This window comes from Cavia porcellus, unplaced genomic scaffold, assembly GCF_034190915.1.
Source record: "Cavia porcellus strain 051 isolate PalLab524CR breed Dunkin Hartley unplaced genomic scaffold, mCavPor4.1 scaffold_21, whole genome shotgun sequence".
NCBI lineage: Eukaryota > Metazoa > Chordata > Mammalia > Rodentia > Caviidae > Cavia > Cavia porcellus.
In genome coordinates, this window is record NW_026947504.1 from 16,168,923 (window position 1) to 16,176,776 (window position 7,854).

The following is a 7,854-nucleotide window of genomic DNA, read 5'->3' on the forward strand; positions in this document are numbered from 1 at the left end:
CTCCTCCCTGCTGCTTTGTGGACTGCTCTATCCCCATCAGGCTATGGCACATTCCTTACATTCTGGGGTTGAGATACATAGTTTGTTTTCTGTGGGGGCTGTCAGGGCAGGGGGGAGGAAGGCAGAGAGCATCCCAGAAATCAAGGTCTTGCTCCCTGACTGACTTGGCCCAGAGGTGGATTCCCATGTGAGCAGTTGGAAAGTCATCTCCACCCATCCCTTCCTTGCAAACACCTCTCCTGGCTATCACGCTAGGGCACAGCATCTCACAGCATTGGAGAGCACGCTGTCCCCCTGCTGCTGGCTCCCAAAGGCCTTGGTGGGTAGAAATCCAAGAAATCACCTGATATAGCTCAACACTGCACAGACAAGGGACTGGAGAACCAAATATATTTAAAGCCACAGGTTTGTATGAAAAACTGGTCTCACAAGACTAACCTCTTTTCTGTTTCAGACGGGCAATGAAGCAGGCAATGCAGTTGACACAGTGTGGCTGAATTTCAGAAAAATCTCCAAGGAGATCACTCAAAGGACAAGCAATTCCTTACAAGGTTACACAGAGGCATGTCCGATCCAACAGCCAAGCTCAAGGATCCCTGCTCACTCTGCGTTCCCTGCAGGTGCAGAGCAAAGGTTGGTGGAGAGCAGCCCCAACATAAAGTGAGGGTCAGAGGAGGCGGGATGCTGATGAGCTTGGGTTGCAGGCTCCCTGGAGGCAGAGCCTGGGTCAGTCTCACAGGCATTAAGGAAGGCAGTGGTCTGGTTGAGTTATGCTCGGTGAGGAGCACTGGGTCACAATGAGAGGGACGGGATGAGAGTCACACTCATCCAAAGAGTCAGCAGCATTCACAGCTCACTTTGGTGCAGCCTCAGGGCTGGGTATCAGAAATAGATTTACGTTTCTGATGCTGACTGATCTTGAATTGCAGGCATGTAGTGTTTAGCATAAGCCGGGCACTCCTTATACAATGTTTTATGTAAATGCATAATGGCCCCATCAGTGGGCAGCAGGGTTTCTTCTTGGTTGAGGGAATGGATGAAGGCTTAACTTATCTTACTCTCCCATTTATGATGTCAGGTTCAGGGACTCCCCACACACACACTTACCAATGTCAGCTTCAGAACCCCTCACCCCTCTCCTTATGAACACCAGGCTCAGGGACACACACATACAGGCATGCACACATGTACATGCACACACATATCAGATTCAACACTTGAGTGATATCTAGTTGACTCTACGACAAGGAACATCACCTTTCTCATAGAAGGGTTCCTTCCTGCGACTACCAGGATGCACATGGAAAGCCTGGGTGGTCCGTTACTGAGGCCTCAGAGCCCATGGCTACTTGTAGACCTGAGTAGGGAAGGCTGGGGGTGGAGCCCTAGGGAAGAGATCCGAGTAGGGAAGGTTGGGGGTCTCACTGATCACACTATGGTGTGATGTTTACTCTTTGCACATCTATTTATTATGTCCCTTGGCCTTCCCTCATGAAAGCCCAGCTGAATAGCATGGGCCCCAGATGGAAGACTAAGTGTTCCATTAGAACCATCCCAAAACTCAGAAATGTATGAGATGAGAAACCATGGTCTAACTTGCACATGCAAACAGGTACTCAGACTTATCATTTCTCTTGATATGTTTGCACATGCGTCATCTATGGTGGCAGGGACAGTCAGAAACTATACATGGGCAAGGCCAACCTTTGGAAGGATTCCGCAGGCCAGCTGCCATAGAGGATGTTATGTGTGAGCTACTGGATTGACGTGCACATGTGGGCAAGTCTAAAACAAAGAGTTCCTTACTGAGGAAATCACTGCTCACCTTGAGATGCAAGAAACCAATGCAGCTCTGCTTTTAAATAACTGAGACTGATTTATTTAAATAAACAAATTCCAGGCAGAGAAGGCAACAAGAGCAAAGGTCCTGCGGCAGGAAGTCACTTGGCGTGTGAAGGAGGTTAGTGAGCCAGGGAAGCACATTGAGATGAGGTCAGTGAAAGCAGCAGCTGCAGGCCAAATTGTGACAGTGTCCATGCTTGGCAGTAGCAGTGAGCCATAGCTCCCTGTCGGCCACAGGACCACGAGGATTAACAGTCCATCCCCAACGGGACACTGTATGGTTAAATTAGATTGTGCAGCAGATTAGGTGTATTAAGTGCATTACAGTTTGTTCTTTTTTTCTTTCTTTCTTTCTTTCTTTCTTTCTTTCTTTCTTTCTTTCTTTGTTCTTTAATGGTACTGGAGTTCAAGCCTAGAGCCTTGCACATGCTTGGTGAATGCTGTAACACCTAGCCACACCGCCAGCCTGTTTATGACATTGTCATATCACAGTGGATCTGCTCCCTCCTAAATTCCTTCACAGCAACATCTAAACTAGTATTTGATCAAACAGCTGGGTACCATGGCCTGGGGAACTTGACACATAAAATGAACCATCACAAAAGACATATTCATATACAGAATGTATGACAGAGAAAAATCCAATGAAAGAGATTTTAAGTTTTGTCTGATCCAATAATTAATCTATTTTATTGAAAAGTTGAACTCTGAGAAAGAGAAGCTTTGTCTGTTGAAACCAAGAGTTTGCTTTTCTACCTAGAACATTCAGAGACCTCAGTACATGCAAGTGAATAGAGGCCAGGGAGTCTGGAGTTCAGGGGGACTCGTCAGCCAGAGGTGGCTGCATGGGGGCTTATCAATGTGTGGACAGTTTTAAAAGTCGTGGGATTAGATGGGATTATCTAAGAGAGGGTCAGAAGGAAAGATCATAGAGGACGTCTCAAGACTCAACTATGTAAACACACTAGTCTTTATAGAAATAAGAGAGGGGGGAAAACCAACAGAAGAAACTGAGCAGTGGCTGGTGGGAAGATGTAAACCCAGAGAGTGTCTCAGAAGTCAAATGAAGAAAATATCTCAAAGAAGGAAGGAATCAGCTATGCCAGTGTTGTAGGTAGAGAACTGACTACTAGACGTCTTGGCCAGGCCACGCACAGAGAAGAGTGAGCAGACAGACTTCACAGTGTATATTACAAGAAAAGGGGAAATGCAGCCAGGCTTCATTTCACACCATCACCATCGCCACCGAATAGTTTCTGTTTCCTTAACATTCGGCGGTGCTTAAACGCTCTAAGAGTCAGCAACTGATGGAAATGAGTGAAGCCAGCCAGTCCCAAGGCTGAGGCAACAACAGGGGTGATGGGCACACTAGAGTCCCGTGAACCAGAAATCCAGCCTGTGCGTAAACCTCCCGACTCTGAAAGGCTCACAAACTAATTTTAAAAACGATCTATGGTCCTATACGGCTGTTATACAGGGTAGACAACGTGCCTGCAAATCAAATCTAGTCCAAGAGTGGCAGGTTTGCCACTTCAGATGTACAAGTAACTTTTTCTTGGAAAGTGTACTCTCTAGTTGAAGTAGTAATAATTTAAGTACTATAGTTTTAGGAACTATAGATCTGAGAACTGAGAACTATAGATCTATAGAACTGAGAAGATCCTATCATAATACAATATATAATATATATTACTATATATAGAGAGATTCCCTATAGCCAATGCACCAGTAAATTCTGACTGCTCAGGCTACGAAAACTCCATCTATCTTAATTCTTTCTGCATTGATTGATGGGCATTTTTCTTCCATTAATGTCTAGTTTTGTCTCTCCAGTGATTGTCAAGCGCCACTAAGTGAAAGCCATATTGCTTTTTGCTCACTACTTTATTCCCAAAATTATGTATACACTAAGTTCTCATCCCTACCTAGGACCTCAGAATGTGGCTGTTTTTGAAAGTATGGTTGCCGTACATGCCATTGGTTAAGATGACAGCACACTGGACTAGGAAAGTTCAAAGATACGGTGGCGACTGAGGAGCAGGTTAGCACTTCTCAAAGGGGAAATAGGGAAGCGTCATGGAGCAGGGAATTGGAGGAGACTGAACGATAGAATTTTGACAGGCAAAAAGAAGAGGAGGTGAGAGAATCCTGATTAAGGTTAAACCTTTAGCCTCAAGCTAGGACCTGCCCTAGGAGAGTGTGGGGCAGAATCATCTTTTCATTCGAAATAGCTGTGTGCCTGATTTTAAAGGGAGCCAGTGGCACAGATATGATCACAATATAGCTCTTAATTTCCTACTCATTCATATATTTGTCTGCTTATTCATTTAACACTGTTGTTTGCCTTAAAAGTTGTTTTGTCGTGGACATTGATTATATTAAATACTAAAAAAAAAGTTATATTAAATACCTTCAAGCTTTTTCAATGTGTTCACTTGAAAAACTGTCGTGTTCCCCCCCCCCACACACACACACACACTTATATAAAGATAGGGAAACTAAGGTGATCTGCCCACATGACTCAGACACAAGGGTAGCGCAGAGTCAGGCTGGGCACCTGGGCACTGTGAACTCAGGGACTTTGCTTTCACCACCCTGCTTTACTCCTCGGGCACAAAGACCCAAGCAGGCGTCTGGAGGGTAAGGCCTGACCACGAGCAGCCATGCAGGCTCCTGAGCCACAGCCCCAGGGTCAGCCAGGCTTCCCGCTTTGGGGACAGGACACGTACTCTCTTCAGGTCGTTGAGGTCCCAGCGCCAGCAGCTCCAGCAGGGAAGCAGAGCTGCCTACAGGGGAAGAGCGCAAGCAGCTCCAGCTGTGACCTCTCCAAGACCAGCCCTCTGCTCTCTCCAGAACATCAGTTCCGTCTGGACTCCCACAGTGAGGCTGGAATCAGGGGCAGGCAACCAAAGCCTCGCCCTGGAAGATTAGCACTGAAAGTGTCCAGAAACAGTGGCCAGCCTCCCCCTCCAGTCCTCTTCCTCTCCCAACCCCATTTTAAAGATAGAGAAATTGAGGCCCATAAACCATATCATTTCTTCAACACTTCTGGGCAATTCTTGGGGCAAAGCTCTCCCTCCCATACCAGAGCTCAGCCTCAGGCACTCGGGCTGGTGTGTATCCATCCACACATCACGCTGATGCTGATCAGTTTCTGACTTAGAGTCAGGCTCCCCAGTGAGCAGGCCAGATAGGAGGGTGTGTGTGTGTATGTTTGCTGAGTTCATGACCCAGGCCCAGGCCCGACACTCCCTACCCCTCCCAGGCAAAGGAATTTCTTCTCAGCTCAGTGGATCTCTCAGAGAAACTGAGGTTCCAGGCATCCGGCCTAGAAAATGGCGTAAGCAGGCGCGGCCCATGCAGCCCGTGAGTCCCCCTCGGCACCTGTTGGAGAGTCGCTCACACTGGGCACCAGAGGCTGTGCAGGGGGCCAAGGGCAGCACCACTGGGAACAGTGAGAGAGGCAAAGCATGGCGACGCCTGCAGTGGGAAGAGATTACCTAGAGCTACACAGAAATGGGTCACGGAGAATCCTAAGACATACTGTTATACAACACATAAAGAAACCTGCAGCACTGTGCCTATACTAGGACTCTATTAATGCAAAACACACATAAAACTAAAATAGCCCTGGGTACACATGTGCCCACATGTGCACAGGTTTACTTACATCCTGCTCACCGTGTGTCGAGTGCACCTTGCCTCTCATAGCTGCACAAGGGCGCAAGGTAGGATGGGGTTAGGGACGACACTGATACTCACTATTTTATGATCCTCTGTGTAGTGAACATTTTCCAACCACACTGTTTTGTGATCGTGTCATAAATACAAAAATATTTGAAGGCAAAGGAGAAGTGGAAAAAGAAGAAAAGGCAAAATTCATGTCAGCATGAAGGCAAGGGGTACACACACTTGAAAGGGGGGTCTGGGTGTTCCTCAGGCTGTCACTCTCCTGATCTGACTCCAGGGATGGTCCCTCGTGTCAAGCATCACAGATGGATGATCCCAGTCCCCAGTGCCGAACACAATCCCCACAGCATCATGGAAGCAGGACCGCAGTGAAGAAACATTCTGGAGTTAGGCATGTGCCGGCCACCGCTGGTGTCTCCATCGTCCCCAGTGTGCCAAGGCTTCATAGCGCCCTGCCTGCAGCTGGTGGTGCAGCATTTTAGGATGAGGATTATGAAAGCAGCAGAGCCAGCTCCCATGAATGCAACTGCCCTCCGGACATGACCTCCACCCTCTTCTCCCCATCAGTGAAATCTGAGTGTTCCCCCGAAGGTCCGCATGTAATGTTTTGGCCCCCAGATAGAATTATTAGGAGCTACTCTCGACCTCTAAAATATGGGGTCTGATGGGGTTCCTAGGTCACTGGGGATGAGCCTTCAAAGGACATTGTGGAACCTCATTCTCTCCTTCTGTCAGTTTGCCTCCTGGCTCAAGGTGGTGCTCATTCCACCAAGTGCTCCCACCATTATCTCATCTGTCCTCACCAGAAGCCCAAAGAAATGAAGCCACTTGGTCTTGGGCTTGATATTTTGACCAAGAGATAAATAAACCTCTTTGTTGTCTCAGAAGCCTAACGTAAGCATTCTGTTACAGTTATGCAAAACTTATTATTATAGCCAACAATCCGTTCCAAGTCCATGCTCTTTCTGGGCCCCAAAGGACATCAGAGGAGGCGTCTTGTGACTGTACGGAAGGACCTTCCCCATCCTTAATCTTGTCTTCTCCAGGAAGAGGAACTGACAAGACAAACTTTGGGCTAATGCTGCAACAGAAATACACTTGGATGTATTTCAGCTCCCAGTGATCAATTTGAGCATTATATCTGTGGCCAGACCTGAATTCAAATCCTTGCTTTGCTAGTTTCAAGTTGTCATATGTTCTCCAATAAGAACAATAACAATTAAATGAAGAGAACAAAAATGCTTTTCCAGCCCAGGGGTTTAGCTCAGTGGCGTAAGTGCCTGCTTGGCAAACCAAGGTCATGAGTTCAATCCCTGGTACAAAAGAAAAAAAAATGCTCTCCCTCACAAGATGGCTGTGAGGATTCTATATTTACAGATGTCTGGTTTTGCTTGTGCAAATCATGCACGGGCATGTGTGTGTGTGTGTGTGTGTGTGTGTGTGTGTGTGTGTGTGTGTGTGTGTTTGTAATCATGTACTTGCCCTAAACATATTCTTCAAGCATTTGGGAACTACAGGACTATGCAGGAGATGGACAGACAGGTAGAATGGGTGAGCCAGCTGTAATACAGACAGAATCTCAGTTCAATCAACAAACAAAGGCAATGCATCCCAGCAAGCCAGGTCATCATGATGATATTTGGCTTTGTGGTCTAATAAATCTATTTAACCCAAGGGGAGATGTGTTAAATAAATGTTCCTCCTGCAGGAAAGCCAGGTACCAGGGCCATAGATGATCTTCTAGATGTTTTCATTAGTTAATTTTTGGGGGCAAGTCAAATGTTTCATCAGCGATGCTTTCTTTCTTCCTCATAGTGACACAAATAAAACTTTGAATCCTCATACCACTGAGGTCTTACTTTTTTGAAGACTGTTCAAGTTTCTCTGGGAATGCCCAAATACATATCCAGTCACTCCTGAACACTAAATTCAGTACACAGTTTGGAAGTTCTGTCTCCTACATAACACTTAGTATACTTTCATTAATGGACCCGAGTTTACATCACCTTGATGGGTCAAGAGACAATTCATATCCTATTCCTTCAGAAAGACTTATAGAATTCAGGTGACTAGATCTTTCCTAGCCTCACTAAATCAAAGTCTTTGGAGATAGAGTCCTTGAAGATATTTTTTAAAACTCATCCCAGATAATTCCAACATATTCCAGCAAACATGTCCCAGAAGTTTCTTTCTCAAGGATGAAGACAGACTCAAGTATAGATTATAGGAGTCAGAATTCCCAGACATCGTTTTCTTAACCTTCTTGTCCCACCAGAGTAATGAAAAACTCACCAGCACGGACAGCATAGGTAGGACTTTCTG

General features: G+C 46.2%; 1 long non-coding RNA gene across 2 annotated transcripts; it reads left to right on the plus strand.

Moving 5' to 3' along the window:
- The first annotated feature begins 13 nt into the window (after window positions 1–13).
- Window positions 14–6,536, plus strand: LOC134471924 (uncharacterized). 2 transcript variants are annotated; one of them, XR_010041671.1, is made up of 3 exons: window positions 14–319; window positions 455–633; window positions 5,810–6,536. It is a non-coding gene; the product is annotated as an uncharacterized LOC134471924 (long non-coding RNA). The 2 variants fall into 2 exon arrangements; XR_010041670.1 differs by lacking the exon at window positions 5,810–6,536 and having other exon boundaries at window positions 455–4,249.
- Window positions 6,537–7,854: the final 1,318 nt, after the last annotated feature.